The sequence below is a fragment of the Saimiri boliviensis genome, chromosome X (assembly GCF_048565385.1).
Source record: "Saimiri boliviensis isolate mSaiBol1 chromosome X, mSaiBol1.pri, whole genome shotgun sequence".
Taxonomy (NCBI): Eukaryota; Metazoa; Chordata; class Mammalia; order Primates; family Cebidae; genus Saimiri; species Saimiri boliviensis.
Genome location: NC_133470.1, coordinates 98,052,700 through 98,074,536, shown reverse-complemented (window position 1 = coordinate 98,074,536; position 21,837 = coordinate 98,052,700). Strand labels below are relative to the sequence as shown.

Sequence of the window (21,837 nt, the reverse complement as noted above, 5' to 3'; positions counted from 1 at the left end):
GTTTGCCACTGAGAGAAACTCACTCAAGACTTGGAATGTGGGAGTGAAGCAGAAGTCATTGTTCTCCGGAGGCTGTGACAGTCAGGTATGTGGCTTCACAGATCTCCCTATGAGCTCCCATTTCCTATTAGCCTTATGCAACTAGACCTGGTGACTTCTCAGAATCCCTGTGAGCTTTGGTTTCCTTACCTCCTCCAGTGTTTCAAGTTAAAGTCATTAGAGATATTTGTCTGATCCTCCAGCATGAATTTCCCGTACTTTCACTTTCCTAGCTCCTCCTACTTTTTGTGAATCTAGTTTCTAAAATATATTAAATTCTTTATCTTTGCAATATTTTAGTGGCTCTATTTTCATGACTGTATGTAAACTGATTCAGGCACCCACTCTGAATTTCTCCACTAGTTTTGTGTTATTATAAAATGACTCCCTAGGAAGTAATATATCTAAAGTCCATACCAAGGCCTTTTTTCTTCTTCTTTAGAAACCACAGAGGGCTCTGGGAAGATAGTGACCTAAGCATGTGTTGTTTCCCATTCCCAGCTCCAGGCCACCAATTCTCCTCAACCTAATGGCAACTAAATGGCAACTAATGGCAACTAAAGCCTAAGGGCTTTAGTTGTGAGTGGGGCTCTAGACATTGTAGAAGACTCAACAGAAAGAAGTGTTGTCAGCCTTTGCCTCTTGAGCAAAGCCTGGATTCAGCACTAGAAAAGCCTAACACTTATGGAGCATTTTCATATGGTGAATTGTGGGGAACATTCTCGTGTGAGACCCCCAAAAGGCGTGAGTCTCACTATACGGTGAGTTTGATCCCAAACACAGTTTCCTACTGGAGGCAATCGAGCTATCCGGAAAGAGGATCTGAAAGATGAATGATCAGTTTCTAATATCAACCACAATATCGTTTGGACCTAAAACTATGCGTTGCTGCTAGACCGAGTGACCCCCTGCCTCCTGAGTAGCTGGGATTACAGGTAGGCGCCACTATGCTCAGCTAATTTTTTGTATTTTTAGTAGAGACGGTGTTTCACCATGTTGACCAGGATGGTCTCCATCTCTTGACCTCGTGATCCACCCGCCTCAGCCTCCCTAAGTGCTGGGATTACAGGCTTGAGCCACCAGGCCCGGCTCAGTTCCTGCTTTTAACCTTTTTTATGACTCTTTAAGAATAAGCCTTAAACCTTACTTACCTGACTGCCTTGTACCCTAGATAATGGTTAAACTGTCAGGATATTTGCAAAGCAAATGCCACCATAAGGGATGGCTTTGATTTCTGACTCAGAGCCTCCTGAATGGGGAAGTTGAGATAAGTTGAGTCAGGAGTAGACAAAGGAGAATCCGGTTAAAAGATATTCTGATGAGCAAAACCAAAAAACCTTTTCACATCTCAGTTCTAGAACAAGATCAAACCAGAGATATCTGCAGCCAGGAGGAATAATGTCTGGATGTAAACAAGCTTTGTGATCACAGGAAATTCTGTTACTTTTTACAACCACTGATTGTGTATCTGACTTCTCTACTGTATAGGCCATGTAAGGTATACATTTGCATTTCCTCTTGCAACCATTGTGTATCTGACTTCTCTATTGTATAGGCCATGTAAGGTATACATTTGCATTTCCTCTTGCTATGAGGTAAACCAGAGCAGAAGAAAGTGTATTTATTCCTGGCCTTTGAAAAATAAAATTTGCTGTTTAGGCACGGCCTATCAGCCCTCCAGATCCCCACTCAAGCGCACTCTCTCTTCCAGGGATTGAGACCCTCTTGCAGGTCGAGAGACCCCCGGCAGATGTGCCTACTCGTCCGGGTCGGTCCCCGACATCTGGCGACCACGAAGAGACTGTCCGCGGGGCCTGGACACGAGAGATCACAGTGACGCTCATCAATTAAGGAGTGAGGCTGCAGCAGTAAGTTTTTGAGTTGTTTTCTTAATCGTGTATATACAAGTGTTGATTTTCAAGTTTTCAGTCTGGAGTAAAACATGGGGTATTTAGAGTCTAAGGAATATAAGTTGTTTATACATTTTATGATGAAGATTAGAGGTCATGATGTAAAGTTGAGTCATGTACAGGAATTTTTGCAAATTGTTCGTGAATTGTGTTCCTGGGTCCCTGAAGGTGGAAGTTTGGATGAAAAAGCTTGGGGACTTAATGGAGAAAAGATTAATCAATTTTGCTTTCAAGGTAATAATCTACCTCAAACTGTTGTATTGACTGCTGTTTGGAGAAAGCTTTGTGAATGTGTTTGTCCATCTGTTTCTCTCTTAGAAAGTTTGACCACAGAAGCTTTGCCTCCGCACGATTGGGGCGGGGGTACTCGTAGCGGGGCCAAAGGCCCAGAAACTGCTACCTCAGTTTTAAACTGACATTTTTTTTTCCTTTCTTTGCCCACTGCAAGCCCCGCCCGCTCAGCTCTCAGGCAAGATACACCACCTCAGGTGGCCAAATTTGCATCCAAAATACAATTTAAGAAAAGCTTTCTAACTCTTTGTAATGCAAGTGACTTGTTAGCTCAGTCATTAAAGTGTGAAGCATGCAACTATAAGGTTGCTGGTTTAAGTCCTCAATAAATCTAGCCTTTTTTTTTTTTTTTTTTTTTTTTTTTGAGACGGAGTTTCGCTCTTGTTACCCAGGCTGGAGTGCAATGGCGCGATCTCGGCTCACCGCAACCTCCGCCTCCTGGGGTCAGGCAATTCTCCTGCCTCAGCCTCCTGAGTTGCTGGGATTACAGGCACGTGCCACCACGCCCAGCTAATTTTTTGCACTTTTAGTAGAGATGGGGTTTCACCACGTTGACCAGGATGGTCTCGATCTCTCGACCTCGTGATCCACCCGCCTCGGCCTCCCAAAGTGCTGGGATTACAGGCTTGAGCCACCGCGCCCGGCGCGTAAATCTAGTCTTTTAGAAAAATTAAAGTTATTGTTTGGGCACCTCGTGGAATATTTACTGTAACTCCTGATAAGCCTATAGCGCAGCTTCTTGTCATACCTGTGAATACCTCTATAGGCAATCCCCTTTCCACTGAGACTCGAGGTCGCTCTGCTTTTGGATCCTCAAATCACGCTTATTGGGTGCAGTCTATTACTGCTTCTCACCCTGAATTGACTATATGGATTGCTAGCAAGCCTTTTAAGGGTCTGCTAGATACTAGAGTTGATATTTTTGTTATTTCATCTAATCACTGGCCTTTACAGTGGCCTTCCTCCCCACACTTTATAACCATTTCTGTGGGTTCAGCAATCACCAACCAGAGAGGTAAATTAGGCAATGTATACCTAAAAAAATTAAACTGATAGGAGGAGAGACAAGTGACAACTTGAACACCGTCACAACCAACACGATAACAAAATAAGAGCATATAAGGAGATTCAAGCACAGCATAAAAATAGACTTTCCAGAACTGCAAACAAAAATGTATATTCCCCAATAAACAGTTCAGTAGATGGATTTAAGAAGAAGAGGATTATGGCTGAGACCCAAAATAGTGGCCTGGAAGATAAAGTGGAATAAGAGTCACAAAGCACAAAGTCAAAAATACGAAAACAATGAAATGATGAGGAAAAACGTAAGAACCTTAGAAGATAGATCCTGAAAAATAATAAGCCTCCTAGAAAGAGAAAAGATAGCTGAGCATGGTGGCAGGTGTCTATAATCTCAGCTACTCAGGAAGCTGAGACAGGAGAATCACTGGAACCCAGGAAGCAGAGGTTGCAGTGAGCCAAGATTGTGCCACTGCACTCCAGCCTGGGCAACAGAGCGAGATTCTGTCCCAAAAAAAAAAAAAAAAAGAAAAAGAAAGAAAGAAAAAAAAAGAATTACAATAAAGCTACAGTTATCACAAAAATGTGATATTGACAAAGGAAGAACCTCCATTTTATACCTAAAACAATATAGTTTCCAGATAAATACATATTTTAATGTAAAAATAGTAAAAGTCCTACAAGAAAATCTAGGGAGATTTTCAACAACATACACAATCTAGAAATGGAGAGGCCTTCTTAATCAATTCTCAAAACCCAGATGTTATAAAAGATATTTGACTATATATAATACTTCAAAATTTTGGCAGAAGACACAATAATTAAATCAATAGGTAAACAAGAAACTAGAAACATAGTTGCAGCCAGAGAACAGATAAGGGACTTATAGCTATGATATACAGGGACTTCTTAACAATTGACAAGCCGGGCGCGGTGGCTCAAGCCTGTAATCCCAGCACTTTGGGAGGCTGAGGCAGGTGGATCACGAGGTCGAGAGATCGAGACCATCCTGGTCAACCTGGTGAAACCCCGTCTCTACTAAAAATACAAAAAATTAGCTGGGCATAGTGGCACGTGCCTGTAATCCCAGCTACTCAGGAGGCTGAGGCAGGAGAATTGCCTGAACCCAGGAGGCAGAGGTTGCGGTGAGCCGAGATCGCGCCATTGCACTCCAGCCTGGGTAACAAGAGCGAAACTCTGTCTCAAAAAAAAAACAATTGACAAAGAAAAACAATCCATTCCAAAACAGGCAAAATGTAGGAAGAACCACTTCACAGAGAAGCGAATTCAAGTGGCCAATGATATTTTCAAAAGATACTCAGACTCATAAGTAAACAGAGAAACTTATTTTACATTAACTCATAAGTTAATGTAAAAATGAGATGACTTATTTTTATACATAGGACTTGCAAAATTTAAAAAGGGCAGTAAGATAATCTGTTGGTGGGATTGCAAGGGGAAATTGGCACTCTCATAAATTACTAGTAGACTTGTAAATATGTTATATGCTTTTTAAAAAGCAAGAAGTCAACATTTGATAAAATTAAAAACAATATGCATACATCCTTTAACCCAGCTATTTATTCCTGGGAACCTGTTTCAGACTGAAAAAACCAACAGCATGGAAGGGTTTATTACTATGTTGCTTTTAGTGGTAAAATATAAATTGGAAATAAAGTGAATGTCTACTAAAAGTGGAATGGTTGAATAAATTATTCTTCATCAATATCACAAAATGCTGTGCAGCCATTAAAAAGAATTAAATAGTGAGATTGCAGATGACTTGTAGGTTTTATTGAATGGGAGTAATAGTAACGATGATAATAGCAAACATTCACGTATGGTAGTGTTTTAAGTGCTTTACGTATTTTAACTTGTTGACTGCTCATAATTCTACGAGATAGGTTCTATTATAATCCTCATTTTCTTGATGAGGAAACTGAAGCTCAGAGAATATAACGCCACATAACTAGTAAAAGGCAGGAAGAGTAATATACAAAAAGGTATGAGTAACAATATCTGTGAAATAATCTATAGCTAAAGACAGGCAGGGGCATATGTTTATACATACATGTTTTATATAATTATATGAGACTGGCAATGTGGAAATATAATACTCAGCAAGTAGTATGGATTATTATATATATATTATATATGTAAAGTATATTTAAAATAATTAAGGAGCCTCAGCATTTCAAAAACAAATTCAAAGAAGTTGCAATTACTGCTTCAAGTAAGACAAAGAAGGAAAGCCTCTCCCAAGGGAAGTCCATCCAGATCCTCATCACCAAACATCTCTTGCCCCTACTCTGTACCCCTTGACACTGTGCTGATCCCTCCCTTATGGCAGAACTACTGTATTTAGAAATGCCATGTGCTTCCCATCCTATCTAAGCCAAGAGACTCCCTGGAATCCAGGCATCACTGTGCTCTGAGATTGCCCAACTGCAGAAGGCCTCTGAAATCCCACTCTTGTGCATAAATCTCAGATCTGGGGCATGGAGACAGGGAAAAGACCTGTCTCATGTACACATCTCCTTAGGAAAATAAAGTTTCATCTTGGGACATGTTCTATCCTGCCTCCCAGCTACAGCAAAGAGATTTAAACTTTACTACCCCCATTGACACAGACCAGATTTATGCCTAAGTTTACAGTGATGAATAGGCATAGATTTCCTCTTTCAAAGAGTTCAAGTTCTTGAAGGAAAGATATGCCTTTTACATTCAATAAATGTGCGTTGAATGAGGAAAATGATGGCATACATGAATAAATCAAATACAAGGTAGATAGTGAAGTGTTAAATCATAGTGCTACAAACAAAATGCTATAAGAGTTGTTGTAGGGATGGGCAAACATTTCCAGAAATGGTTTTGTAAAGAAATGGCATTTGAGCTAGATGCAGTGTTTCTGAGTGTGTGATCAGCATCATATTCTCTGAGGTTCTTAAAGGCTCCAGATCTCCTGAATCAGAAATCCCAGAAGTGAGACCCAGGAGTTGGCATTTTAAAGAAGCCTTCCACATCAATCTTATGCACACTATAGTATAGACCATGAGAAATGGGGTAGATTATGGTGTGCAGAGAAGTGGGGAAGGACATATAGTCGAAAGCAATAATGTGAGTAAAGTTTCCAGGCATAAAAGCAAAAAAGGAAAACAGTGGCCAGTTGAATTCAACCAGGAATGTTGGAAGTGGCGAAGAGGAATAATGAGGAATCGGATTTGAAAGCTAGGTTAGGGCCAGATCATGGAGGGCCTGGGGATGCTGAGCTAAATAATTTGGCTTTATCCCAAAGGCAAGAAAAATATTGAGAGATATAAGACAAAACAAAAATATGAGGGCCTAGACTTGCACAGTACTTCCCAAATTTAGCCATGCCTTAGAATGATTGCTTGCTAAGTCTAGCTTCTGGGGCTCCACTCCCAGACTTTCTGAATCAGAATTTCCAAAGATATGAATCAGAAATGACGTCTTTAAACAATCTTTTCAGGTGATTCCTGGGTAGACAGCCTGGCATTGGTTCACGAAACGGAGTTTGGGAACCACTCCTTTACTGACAAATGCATTCCTAAGATGTTGCTTGTATGTAGAAATTTTATTAGTGGAGCCACTGTTCAAAGTACTAGGCAAGTAGACTCTTCAGAGGCAACTTCCTGCAAATCTCCTGGCTCAGCAGAAGAAAAAGAAATCACTTTCTCTGTAGTGTTTCTATTAAATAAACACCCAATTTAAATGTAAAACCCATGACAACTTCCCATAAAATGTGACAACACATTTGAATGCCTGGTATTGGTGATGCTATATGATTGTACAAATACAACATGGGAAAAATAATTTCAAAATATTTAAGTTTCCTCTATATGGCAAAATGAATGACCAGAAGGTAATATTGGAAAGGAGATAGTGCTAGTAGGATGTGATGCTGATAGAGCATGGCTTCAAAATGGACATATCTACTACCATGTAGCCATTTTGAGGTAGTAGGGAGAGTTGAGGCACCAATCAATATAGTTAAAAACCAGATGGTTTCTCAACTCAAGCTCCAAAAAGGATTAGGCTATATGACTTCCAAGATTTCTTCTAGCTTTAATATTTAAGTTTATGTTATTTGTACACCATCTACCTTGAAGATGAGCAAAAAGAAAAAAAAATGGGCAGCAGATGCAGTGTTCAAGTATCAGTCTAATTCATCTTTCTAAAACATGCACAGACACAGATGATTCTGAGGCTTAAGGTTTGTTTCCTAAAGCCATGCAATATTTTAAGATTGTCATTTTCATTTAAACAAAGCGTATCTGTTACTAAAGTGTCTCTTCGTTTTCATGAAAACACCCCGGTTTGGCTAGCTGGAATGCTGACATAGTAGTTTGCTTAGCAAATGCTCAAAAGTCAACTTTGAGGAAGAAAATGCTATTGTTTAACCTTCCAACAGCCAAGCTTGCTTCTTTTCCTCTCAGAGGGTACCCAACCTCACACCCAGAACTTTCTAGCTTCCCTTCAACTCCAACTCCTTCCCCAGTGCCCATTGCTATAAACAGGCTAGAAATCAGAGATGAGCTCTGACAGCAATATCTCAGGAAGGAAATGGAATCCAAGCAAGTCTTTTGTGCACTTGGGTTGGAATCTCTCTTTCACAAGGTCTGTCTGAACCATAGGAATCCCTGCCCTGTGCAGCTCTACATTACTGTCCACTGCTGCACAGTAGACAAGGAAAACAGATAACCAGTGCTCTGATCCAAATTCACATTCACACAGCAATGAGTCAGGAAAGACAAGGCACCTGGAATAGAGCAGCTCCAGGTAGAGTAGACAAAGGGTTAAAATTATCATTGAGGTGCTTTCTTGCTTGCTAATTCCTTCGCTTTTGGGTGAGAGGGTACAAGGAAAGGAATTGATTCCCAAACATTACTGTGGCTTGATCAGTGTGTTGGGAGCATAGAGTTGTATTTTTATTCGCAGGCTATGTCCTGCCCGGACATTTGTCTCCCTGCCCTAGGCCAAGGAAACCTGGGCCTGAGTTACCCACGAGGATACCAATTCCCGTAGCATTTTCCCCAATGAGTTTGGTTTCACCTACCTTAGAAGTGGAGACGCAATGGGCCTGGTAGTGAGAAACAAGCAAGATCCCACCATGGACCAAAATCTTAAAGGGACCTGTTGTTATTAGTGCCCACGGTCACTCCCTTCCAGGCCAGGGGTAGGAAGCTTCTTGGTCATGTCGTCACTGTGCGTTTCTGAGGTTTGCAATAGTCTGCATCTGAGCCAAAACACCCCCAACACCCTAATTCCCTCCTGGCTTCAAGGGCTCCAGGCTAGAAAAGCAAATAGTCCAGAGTGATTGCAGGGGCCAGTGGACCGTATGCAGTTCATATCAGACTGTTCTGAGGAGTGGTAAGTCACAGGGTCTATTTGCAGCTATTTTTAGTGAAACTGAATTCCTTCCCAAAGTTCCCTTGCTTCCAACTTGTTCTAAGTGTAGGAGACCAGCTGTGATCAGATCATCTTACCGGACCAAGGCTCTGTCAAGGCGAAGGAACCAAACCAGGGAGGTGGAGCAAAGAGTTCACAGCTGTTGGTGCTTTAGTCCTATCTCAATGTCTCGGCCATCTCAAGAGCAGTATGATCCTTTGGAAAGGAAAGTGTCACTACCCAGGGGAGTGGGCATTCCCCTCCAATCTGGCAGAAACTTGATAGGTAGATGACGTGAGAGGGAAAAATCGAGAAGTTGGCAGACCTTTCCTTTTTTTACCCTCAATTCCTAAACACACACACACACACACACACACACACACACACACACAACCCATGCATCAGATTCTATAGGGCAAACTCACATCTTTGACAGACTTGCCAAAAGGGTCTAGCAAAGAATGTCATCATCCAGGAGCCAGGCCAGAGGTAAAACTATGAGGAGGACTGGTGTCTAGTCACTTTTCAGCTGTCATTTGTTATTCTAAGAGGTAGTTTTAATGGGGAAAAAAATTCCAGGAAGATTTATTTTGGCTTTGAACATTGGCAGGAAGTGTTAATTCAGAAGAGGCAGTTCTCCTCATGGCTCCTGAGGGTGCTAATTTCTCTCCCTGGCTTCATCTAGGTAAGTTTTTTACCAACTGTGGGCTATGACCCGTTAGACAGTAATGCGGTCTATTTAATTGGGCATAATCAGCATTAAAAAATGAAACTAAATAAAATGTATAAAATAATAAAAAGTTTCACAGAACATCCCCACTGTTACTATATGCAATGGAGTGCACTGCACATAGTAAGTATGTTCCGTCAAACTTTTGTTTCGTCTATGTACATGTGTACCAGTCACTGCATAAAATGTACGATTTTTACTCTTGGTCACCATAAAATTCTACTTTTTTGGAAAACACTGATTTAAATGATTTGGTAGAGAAGCACATGAAGATAAATCATTTTGGACCCCCAATTTTATAAATGCTACTACTGCTACCATAACCACTATTTTAGGGGTGTTCATTATATGTCAGGCACTATTCTAAGTAATTCATTTTCATCATTTTCTCTACTTGTTATCATAATCTTCTGTGATACATTTATCTAAGTTTCACAGAAGCAACAGCAAAGGCTCAATATCAAGTTTAAGACCTATCAAGAAGGAGAGCTGGGGTATAAACATAGGTCTGTCTGTCTCCAAAGTTTGTGCTGTTAAAAATTCTAGGCCACTTCCCTCCTTAATTGGTCAATACAGAGTTAATTCCATTTGTTAAACAGATATGATAGTCTTGGCTGTGCCAGTAGCTTTATATAAAATCAAATTAAAATGTTTAGAGAAAAATAATTTCATATTCCTAGAAACTTCTAGTAACCTCTTATTTAAAAACATGGTTTAACTCTGAATTAACTAACCTATTTTACTTAGAACCCCACATCCCAAATTGAGTCTCAAAACTCTCTAATGGACATCTCAAAGATCAGCTGAAGGAATATGATTTTAAGGAACTCATTTTCATGGCCTTACCCCTCTAGTTACTTCCATTCTATTCCACACAGAAATCTTGTCCCAGGGCTCATTTGGTTTTTGTCTTTTTATAGTTTGAGCTAAATCAGTTCAACCACTTTTTGAGTTGATGAGGAAAAAAATCATAGTTATTCTACTTCCAAAATAAGCTTCTCTTTTGGGTACACAGAAAGCTCAGAAAAGGCTGAAACTTCCAAACTTCCCACTTCACATATGGGGACTACTAGGTCCTCATTACTTTCAAATTTACTTTTAAAATTCCTAGTGATTTGCTCATTTTGCAAAGTTTTATGTTCTGTTGTCATTTTTGTAATTTCATGGTACATACTCTGCGTGCATGCCCAGTATGTTATAGACCAGAGGTACTGGTTTCAATGAGTGCCACCAAGCGGAAAGTGTGTTTGTGGGGGGAGAGAGAGAGAGGTTAAGTAGGAGGAAAATATTGAATACAGCCTCCTGCAGAGCCCCTGTGGGAGTGCAGGTTAGATGAGAGATGCCCCAAAGGGAAGTTATTTCCTGTCTGCTTGCGTGGATCAGAGCTACACCACATGGCTACTGGCTTCAGAATGGTATTTTCTCCAAACCAGGGAAAGCTGAAACCTGACCTAACTGGCGATTAGCTTCTCTGTAGCAGATCCTGGCCTCTCATCAGAGCTTCTCTGATCTTCTTTGTTTGGAATGAAAACTAATTGACTCATAAACACATGCAGAATTTCCAGTCAAGAAGTTCTCCATTGTTACCAGTGGCATGACCAGACGCTGGGGTCACAGGTGCTGTCAGGAATCCAGCCCAAACCTTAGCTCACCACCATGCAGGCCCTGCAGCTTCCTGGCTGGACTTGGCATTTAGGGGCAGAAATTCACCCCCACCTGTAGCCACATCCTTCCGATGCTTTTCAAAACAGGAACAGTTGTCTCAGTCCTCGCATTCTCCTGGCTATTCTATTTTTGCCAGGATGGAATGGGATATTGTAGGGCTTCTAGAGCTGAGCAGATTTGTCTAAAAGGATCACAGGACTCCTGGCCTCAGGGCTCCCCATCCCAGGGCATGCTCCTGGCTATGTCTTTTCCAGTCACCACATTCATGGAAGCAGTGTGGAAAGGACAAAGAAAAGGGGCTCTACTTATCAACCTTACCACTCTGCTGAAAGCTTCAATGAACAAAGGGACATTTAATAATAGAATTCCTTCTCTGATATTTATAGCACCAATTGCTCAAAGCTGTTTTAGGTTTTATTTTTTTAAATCTCAGCCTTTGTCACAACTTCCTGGACAACTGGAGCAGAAGCCAGGTATTAGCAGCTCCACTTTGCAGACCAGGAGACTGAGGGATCAATGGAGAGAGACTCTTCTAAGTATGGACAACAAGCGAAAACAGCTAAGAGCTGTCTATGTCTGAAAGCACAGAGCCCGTTCAAACATCTTGCTAGGAAGATGAGGCTGTGGTCCTTAACTCACTGACTCACTCACTGGATCATCCGTTTACCTAGCATTAAGTTCTGATTATTTCCTAGTCACTGCACTAGGCACCAGGGATACAGAGATAAATATGTTATGCTCTTCTGTTTCTTCAACAAATAAATTTCGAGTAAGCAAAAGAAGGAGGGCAAACAATGATTGAAAGGCATTTGAAATATACATGAACCAAATGTAATATGTGGACCCTGTTTGGATCCAGAATAAAACATACCAAATGCAAGAACACATTTATGAAACAAGAGGGAGTGGATATTTAGTAGTTAAGGAATTGTTGTTAATTTGTTAGATGTGATATAGTTACTGTGTTAAAATTGTCTTACCATTTCGAGCTATATACCAGAGCACTTACAAATGAAATGACATGATGGTTGAACTTGAAGGGAATGGGTAGATATAGAATAACCAATAATGTCCTTCAGTTGATAATTGTTGCAGCTGAATAATGGGTATAGGGTAGTTCATTGTACATTTGTCTTTAGTTTTGTGTATGCTTGAAAATTCCCACAATAGATACATAAAAATAATGCTTTTTAAATATAAGTCATGGTGTGTTAGCTGCCTTCAAGGAATTCCTGGAGTCTGCATTTTCTGCAGACCCTTACTGACAGCCATTTTTGATAAGCCCACCCTCTCCTGAGCTACAGAGGTCAACATCAAGTAACTGAGGCCGCAGCATAGGGCTTCCAGTTCAAAAACAAGTTAGCTGGAATACTGCAAGGCAGGACAGGAGTAACTCTAACTGATGTGGGTCTTGATGTCATTTCTCTCCCTATCAAAGACTCACCAGCTGACTTTTGAACTGGAAGGGCCCTAAGGTCCTCAGATAGGGAAACAGGGTGAGTGGCTGGAAGTGGTTTCCCAATGCTACACAGCAAACAAGTGATAAAATGAACAGTAAAATCTGGGGCCTTGGACTTCCATAGCAGGACCATATTTTTTAAACATGTATAATACACCCCCTACATGCCAACAATCATACAAGGTACTATTATATAGTAACTTCATCATTAGATTCTCAAATATGGAGAAATCAATATTTATTCCTTTCTGTTACACTTAGTCCAGTGTCCCCACACAGTGAACACTTGACTGGAATTGGATTTAATCAGGGTTGGGTCCTGAAGAACAATTTTTGTTTGTCATTAGCGTGGTAGGCTTTAATCCAATATGACTGCTGTCTTTTTAAAAAGGGGAAATTTGGACACAAAAATGGAATTATACAGAGGGAAGACAATGTGAAGAGAGATAAGGAGAAGATGGCCATCTACAAGCCAAGGAGAGAGGTCTGGGACATATCCTTCCCTCATAACCCCCTGAAGAAACCAACCTTGCTGACACCATGATATTGAATTTTAGACTCCAGGTATGTGACACAAAACATTTCTGCTGTTAAAACCACTCAGTCTGTGGTACTTGGTTATTGTAGACCTAGAAAACTACTACAACATATATGAGTAGGCAGCTGAGTGGGGGAGGAGGAGGCTGAAAAAGGGTTGATGAAGAAATTCATTCCACAGATGCGTATTGTGCCTCTTTGATGTGGTAGGCACCGTGCAAGTGCAAGGCACCATGGGGGCTATAAAGATAGCGTTTTGCTCCCAGTGTCCTGATAAGTGGTAGTCATAGAGATGACACATTCATTCACAACTATAATATAGGAAGGCAGAAAGTAACTAGAACCATGAAGAAAGTACTGATAAAGTGACAGTGAAGTTCAGAACAGGAGAAAGAACTCTTTCAGCTAAGAGAAGGAGAGAATTAGAGAAGACTAAATATAGAGGGTATCAATTAAAGTATATTTTAAAGATTGAATAAAATTTGGATAGGCTAAGATACCAGGAAAGGGTATTCCAGTGTAAGAAATAGCATAGGCATAAACTTGGCAGTGATATAAAAAGAGGGGACTCCAGTGGGAACAGTGAGGAGTTTTTCAGAGAAGGGTCTAAGGTTGATGAAAGAGAATCTGAGGAGAAAAAGCTATCCAAAGGTATGCAGGAAACCAGTTAGAATGCAGTTGTAGGAGTGTGGCTGAGATAGAGGATGGTGGCCTGAAATAGGAGAGTCATACAGCATAAGATTTGAGGCAGAGAAGGTAGCTCACAATGGACTTATTGAAACTTTTTCTCAGGTTCAGGGCTACGGTAAACAGAGGGGTTGAAGTCACTTGGTTTAGTAAACTACCAGGGCTTTGATGAGTCAGAGTGTTCCTCCTTGGGGCCAAGCTCATGCTAGGCTCTGAATGAGGCCTCCAGAGCCAGGAGTGAGCAAAACCATAGCCAGTACCCCTAGAAAGCTCAAGCTGGGTAAGATGGGGGCAGTATATACACAACTGATTGCACATTCATTTCACTCCACTTTGAGAAATGCTAAGAAGGAGATATATAGGATACTGAGGGTGTGTGTGTGTGTGTGTGTGTGTGTGTGTATGTCTGTGTGTCTGAGAGAGAGAGAGAGAGAGAGAGAGAGATACCTTCCCAGTCTGAGCATTCATCAGTCTGAGCATTCATAGAGTGAAGGCTTCCAAGAGGAAGTGATACATCCATTGAAACCAAAAATTAAAGAACATTTGTGCATTTGTGGTGAAGTGGTAGGGATTGATAGGAAATCCTCTAAAGTAATAGGAAGACTCTGAATTGGGGAAAACTTTGAGAGAAGGTTAATGTAGTTGTAGCACAGAGAGCTAGTGAGAGCATGGCATGAGATGAAGTTAGAAAGACAGAGAGAGAATAGATTATACAGGGCCTTATGGACCATGCTAAGGAGTAGAAACTTTATTCTGAAAGCAGTGGGAAGCCATTAAAGTGTTCTAAGCAAAGGGTTGACATGCTGAGATTTGCATTTTTAAAATATCATACTGGCAGCATTGTGGGACCTTGAATGGTAGAGATAGGAAAAGAAACAGGGGACCAAATGGGTAACTGTTACAGAGAACCAAGTGAGAGACTACAGTGGCATGGAATAGGGGGATGGAATGAAGATGGGGGGAAGTGGACACATTTGATAAGAATTTAGGAACTAGAATAAACAGCATTAGGTGCCTATTTGGAAGTGGGGGTAGAGTGGGAGGAGTCAGGGATGACTCCTTTGTTTTGGGCCAGAGCAGCTAGATGGTAGGAGTAGGGATTGCAGTGAACATATTTAGGAGTGAGTGAAGGTCATGAGATAAATTTTGAAATTCCATGCCCAGTGTTTGTTGAGCAGTAAAGTATGGATGTAGTGGCTTCACCAGGCTGAAGGCTAAGTTTGTCTAACATCCTCTCATTTAGAGCAGTCTGTAGGTTAAATCACTGACCAACCAGGGTGTCATAGTGCCCCACTCCTCATTCCTGCCCCTGTGAGTATATCTAAGGTGATCATGCTGGGTCCGTGCTCCCTGTGATCTATGTTCTCTAAAAGCTACTTATCTGGGACCTTGTATGGATAAGTTCGGCCTTTGGGCAGTATGAAACAGGTAGAGTCAAAAACAAGGAGACTCTGGATCAGTCTGGAAGTTCTAAAACAGACCACAAGGCCACTCCCACTCCCACCTCCTACCTGGAGAAACTTGCTGTATTTTCCCAGTCACGATCCCGTTTGTTCTCCACAGCACTACTGTGACAAAGACAGGAAATGAAACAGCTGACAAATGTGGAGACTAAGGCCAGAGAAGTTAAGTAACCTGTCCAAGTCATTTAACAAATACTAATGTGTGTGATTTGGGGACTGTACCTTCTTGGCTCATCTCTCTCTCTCTTTGTACCTCCCCTTATCCCTAGCATTTAGCACATGGCTTGGCACAGAGAAGGGACACAGCAAGCACTTAGTGAAAGATATGAAATGATATCATTTATTTTAAGAAACAAAAGAAACAGCAGCACCTTCTAAATCTCTCTAGACATCATCTAAAGTTCCAATCTAAAGCTGTCTGGATGCCCTTTCCAGAAATACAAAACATGCCCTACAAAACAAGTAGTTTTAGGCAAACTAGTTTTATTTGTTATCATTTGCTATATATCTAAACATTCTAAAGTGCCAGGTATAGTAAATGGTGGGACCTACCCTTCTACAAGCCATATGATCCTTTGTTTAAGTAAATTTAGTCAAATGCCTTCAACAGACACAGAAATTGCCATCTGGGAATACGAAATCTGCAAGGGAAGCAGTAGACCTTTATTATTAGAAGCTTGGATCAGCAATAAAATTGGGGATGCTGGAGATGGGGAGTATAGGTTAGGGGGATAAAGTAGAAGAGGAAAACAGCTCTTTTGGTGGGAGAATCCATAAAGGCAGAGACAGAGGCATACGACATGGACCTTAAGAGGAAGCCAGCTTTGGAGCTGCTTACATGCCTCAGGCTGACATCTGCTTGTCATTAAGGGAACCTTACCAAAAAGGCCAGTGTATTTCTGGTTGGAGAGGTGAGGGAGAATGGCAGAGAGGGACTTCTCTCTCTGTTCATTGCAAGTGACAGAAACCCAGTTTAAGCAGGCTTTCCTTGTCAGACTGGCCCCTCTCTGAGATATCTCAGATTTATATCTCCCTCAGAGACATAAATCTACTAAAAAGACATCTATTTTTCAAAACTTCCAACCAAAATTCTAGAATTGAGTTCCATTGAACTGGATTGAGTTCCTTGTTTAATCCTAAACCATCGATGTGGTGAAGAGGCTGGAATTCATCAATAGGCCAGGCCTAAGTCACATGTCCATGCCTGAGGGATGAATGGGCATAAATCCCACCCAAACTATTTGGAGTGAGAAGGGAGGCCAAATAATTCCTCAATGAAAAGTTAACATCATCAGAAGATGGGGAGATTATTGCTGGGTAGGCAAAAACAACCAAAGTGCACTCACCAGAGGATAAGACTGTGGAAAATAACACATATGGAAATGTCTGAGGGGAATGAGTCAAGGTAGGAGACGAGAAAACAGCCATGGATGTGGATGGGCAAGGAGTGTTTGTGGGAGACAAAAGACCTTCTTGAGACCATTTGGATGTCCTTCAGGGATTATTTCTTTGTGTTTGGGACAGTGACAAAATTCTTCATGAAACTACTGAGAAAAATACTCCTCTGCTGTAATACCCCCCAAAAAAGCACCATTTGTGTGAAGGAATTTGAGACCAGCCTGGGCAACGTAGTGAGACCCTGTGTCCACAAAAATTTTTTCTTAAAAATTAGCCCGGCATGATGGTTCATGCCTGTAGTCCCAGCCACTTGGGTGGCTGATGTGGAAGGCTTGCTTGAGCCCAGGAATTCGAGGCTGCAGTGAGCTGTGGTCATGCCACTGCACACCAGCCTGGATGACAGGGTAAAACCTCATCTCGAAAAATAATAATAATAAAGGAGGGGCTGAAGCTGGTCATGTGCTGGGGAGCAGCAAAATGCATGTCTCATGGACTAAGCAAGTATGCATAGTTGTGTGTGTGTGTGTGTGTGTGTGTGTGTGTTTGCTTGGTTCTGCTGTTCCAAGCTCCTTCATAAATATTTGCTATTACAAAGGAAAACATGATTAGTCCTGTGCAACAGAGTACCACCAGGCATAGTCTGGCTCCCCATATTACTAGGGAAGTTGGATAGTAGAAATGAGAAACTGAAAAGTTGTCTCTCTACCTGTTGGGGTAACTCCATCTCATTCAGCTTTAGTTTTCTTGTCTATAAAATGCAGATGATAATAATATTGTGCTCATAAATACTTAGCATCCTACCCAGTTGATGGTAGACACTCAAAAGTGGTAGTTTCATTTCTGCTCTACCCCTCTTCTCATATGCATACACACCCCAAGGTGACAAGGAAAGCCAAGGCCTTTTCCTAAAAGCATCTGTTCGCTCATCAGCCCACCCTTAGCTGGAAAGCCTGAAAACAGAGATAAACCATGCTGTCTTTGTGCCCTTCCTCACTACTTGAGGTCACTTGTAATTACCTGATGACCTTTTCCATCTTACTTGCTTAGGAATCTAGGACTGTCACTGGTCTTCTCATTCTGATCATTCTGCTTTACCAGTAGATTGAGAGATTCACAACATTTCCAAAATTCAAGTGAGCTTTAGGGGTAATCTGGTCTGATTCTCTTCCCTGTTTTACAGATAAGAAGACTGAGGCCTAGAGGGGAGAAGAAGTTGGCTCAAGGTTTCCATATTATCTTAGGAACAGAGTCAGGAATAGATATTGGGACTGAAAGACCGGTGTTCCTTTCTACTACTATACAGCTGTTACAAACCTGATTTGTTGTTTTCAGCAAATGTAATATATACTTTATCAGCTAAATCAACGTCTTTCAAGATACATCTATAATAAGCGCTTTCAGGAATGAGGCAAAGAGATTAAATGGGGACTACACTTCAAAGAAAAGAGTCACCCTTCTATTAATCCAACCAGGACTGATTAAATGTAGTAGGAGATGTGGAAGAAGGAGGTCTCTGGTTCTGACCCACATCCCACATATTCACAGAGGATCTTAAAGTTAAATTTTTGATTAATCATTACATGACAATAATGACAACAGCCATATGATACTTGCTAGGTATGAGGACCTATTCTGAGCCCTTTATAGATAATAGCACATGTAATCCAAATGATGTTAAGAACTACAGTGATACTTTAAGTGCATGTTAAAATTGTTACTATGTTAATATTTTAAAGATAATACAAGTGTTGTGACTCTATTTTGACATCACTTGTTTTTTTAATACATCATGAGCTTCAAACAATGAAAGAAGTCCACATCTATTGACCTTGAAAGAACTCTGCCATGATCTATCATCCATCATCCATCATCCATCCCTGTATCATTTATCATCGATTGTACATTCATCCATCCATCCATCTACCCAACCACCCATCTATCCACCCACCCAACCATCCATCCATTTGACATTGCTGAGTTCTTCCCATACACCAGGACCTGGGGTTGGTGCCGGTGATATGCAGATGAAGAGAACATAGGACCTGTGCTTGAGTTGTTCACAGTTTGTTTGGTAGAGGAGGAATAAATATGAACAGACCATAGAGCTTGGAAACCACTTGGAAACAGTAGCATAGAGTACAGAGAGGAGGCACCTTGCCCAATCTGCTTGATTTTTTTAGAGGGACGTGTAAAGGAAGACTTGCCCAAGAAGGTGACACCTCAGAAGAGATCAGGAGAATAAGAATAGAAGATTCCAACCCTAGAAGATAATCTAGGCAAAACCATTCAGGACATAGGCATAGGCAAGGACTTCATGACCAAAACACCAAAAGCATTGGCAACAAAAGCCAAAATAGACATATGGGACCTAATCAAACTCCACAGCTTCTGCACAACAAAAGAAACAGTCATTAGAGTGAATCGGCAACCAACAGAATGGGAAAAAATTTTGCAGTTTACCCATCTGACAAAGGGCTGATACCCAGAATTTACAAAGAGCTAAAACAGATTTACAAGAAAAAAACAAACAAGCCCATTCAAAAGTGGGCAAAGGATATGAACAGACACTTTACAAAAGAAGACATACATGAGGCCAACAAAAATATGAAAAAAATGCTCATCATCACTGGTCATTAGAGAAATGCAAATCAAAACTACATTGAGGTACCATCTCACTCCAGTTAGAATGGCGATCATTAAAAAATCTGGAGACAACAGATGCTGGAGGGGATGTGGAGAAATAGGAACACTTTTACACTGTTGGTGAGAGTGTAAATTAGTTCAACCATTGTGGAAGACAGTGTGGTGATTTGTCAAGGACCTAGAAATAGAATTTCTATTTGACCCAGCAATCCATTACTGGGTATATATCCAAAGGATTATAAATCGTTCTACTATAAGGACATATGCACACGAATGTTCATTGCAGCACTGTTTACAATAACAAAGACCTGGAACCAACCCAAATGCCCATCGGTGATAGACTGGACAGGGAAAATGTGGCACATATACACCACTGAATACTATGCAGCCATCAAAAATGATGAGTTCGTGTCCTTTGTAGGGACATGGATGAACCTGGAAACCATCATTCTCAGCAAGCTGACACAAGAGCAGAACATCAAACACCTCATGTTCTCGCTCATAGGCGGGTGTTGAACAATAAGAACACATGGACACAGGGAGGGGAGCACTACACACTGGGGTCTGTTGGGGGGAAATAGGAGAGGGACAGCGGGGGGTCGGGAGTTGGGGAGAGATAGCATGAGGAGGAATGCCAGATATAGGTGATGGGGAGGAAGGCAGCAAAATCACTGCCATGTGTGTACCTATGCAACAATCTTGCATGTTCTTCACATGTACCCCAAAACCTAAAATGCAATAAATAAATAAATAAATAAACAAATAAATAGATAAATAAATAAAAGAAAAATTAGTGAGGTTCAAATGGTAGATTTTCAGACTTCAGCAAGATGGTGAAAGGGGAATTTCTGGAAGTAACGGCATCCTCCTGTTACTCCAGTATTAATGGCTGTTCAATTCCACTTTAATTCATTCCAACTGAATTGAACAGATTCTGAGTAGTCCCTTGCTAAGTGTTTGGAATGTAGGTGTGAAAAAGACAGAGATTTGCCTTCAAGAGGCTCACAACCCACTAGAGTTTGCAGTCATGTAAGCAACTCATTAAAATGTAACACAATACTTGCTATGGAGTAACACAATACTTGCTATGGAGTAAAATGTAACACAATACTTGCTATGGAGAATTTTGAGGGAATATGTGCTGGAAACGCAAGAGAATGAGTTATCTATTCTTTTGGGGGGAAACTGGAGGAATTCATGAATCAAGTAGAACTTACAATGAGCCTTGAAAAAGAAGAGAAGATTCCAGTGAGAATTCTTCAGCCAGTAAGTCATAATATTCTTGGAATATCTGATGAAAGTTGTTATCACTCTCGATAAATACATTTATGTATTTGCACATATATTTCACCTTTTCAGAGGTAAGTTTAAAATTCAGCTCCATCACTCAATAGCTGTGAGACTTTAGGTCTCAGTAACCTAATTGGTAACATGAAAGTAACAATAACGGTTAACTTGTCGTCCTCTCCGAGTAGTTGTCACCATCACATCCGAAATTGTGTGCCAGGTGCCTGCAGAGACTTGGCAATCAATAAGTTGTAGTTCTTTTTTTTTTTCCTAAGTGGAATTTAATTTTCAAAAGCAATGAGATCACAACATAGCCAAGAGGGTAAATTGATCTTTTCTTGTTTCATATGGAGTCCATTTTTTTCTGCCTCTTCTATCATGCAGGTTAGTCTATCTAGCCTCATTTTCCCAAGTGGCTTATTATGGCCAACCTCTTAAATTATTTGGAATCTGTTAGGGTATTGAGAGATATGATTCCTGCTCAGGGTGAGAGGCAGTTCTTTCCCTTGTGGAAATCTTTTTCTACCTAAAATGACTTCAATGCCTTTCCTTGTAGGGCCCTTAGAAGTCTCTCAGCCACTTTCCAATCCCCAATTCTAACAGAAAAATGGCATGGGCTGGAGGTGCTGTGTCAGACCTTTGGTAAAATATCTCCCCCACCTCAATGAATCTCTTAGCTTACCTTCTACAGCCTATATTAGTTTTCTAGGGCTGCTGTATACAAATTGATTGGTTTAAAACAACAGAAATTTATTCTTTCACAGATTTGGAGGCCAGAAGTTGGAAATCCAAGTGTGAGTGGAGTGGTTCCTTCTGAAGGCTCTGAGGGAGAATCCACTGGCTGCTGCCTTCCTCCTAACTTCTGATGGTTGCCCGTAACCTTTGATGTTCATAAATGCATCATTCCAACCTCTGCTGCCATCTTCATATCCTCTTCTTCTCTATGTCTCTCTCAATATCAAGTCTCCCTTTCCTCTATCTAAAAAGGACACTTGTCATTGGATTTAGAGCACATCCAGATAATCCACGATAATTTCCCATCAAGATCCTTAACCTAATTACTTCTACAAAACCCCTTTTCCAAATAATATCACAACCATAGGATCTAGGAATTAGGACTTGGACAAACCTTATAGAAGTCCATTATTCAAGCCACTACAGGTCTTATTTCTTTGACCAAATCAAGCCTTTTCAATCCTTGGGTTTAGGCTTTGTTTTTGTGATGTCACTACATTTGAGTAAAAGAAGAAAAAAATAAGATCAGTTACAACATGGTGCCAGACACAGTGCTGGGAACTG

The 21,837-nt window shown here is 40.9% G+C and overlaps 1 protein-coding gene across 1 annotated transcript in view; it reads right to left on the bottom strand.

Annotated features, from left to right (window-relative positions):
• Window positions 1-8,629, bottom strand: part of FGF13 (fibroblast growth factor 13) — a 604,280-nt gene extending 595,651 nt beyond the window's left edge. The window contains exon 1 of the mRNA XM_010351485.3: window positions 8,338-8,629. The gene's annotated coding sequence lies outside the window, so the exon portion shown is untranslated. The remainder of the gene's footprint in view (window positions 1-8,337) is intronic.
• Between the last annotated feature and the right edge of the window lie 13,208 nt (window positions 8,630-21,837).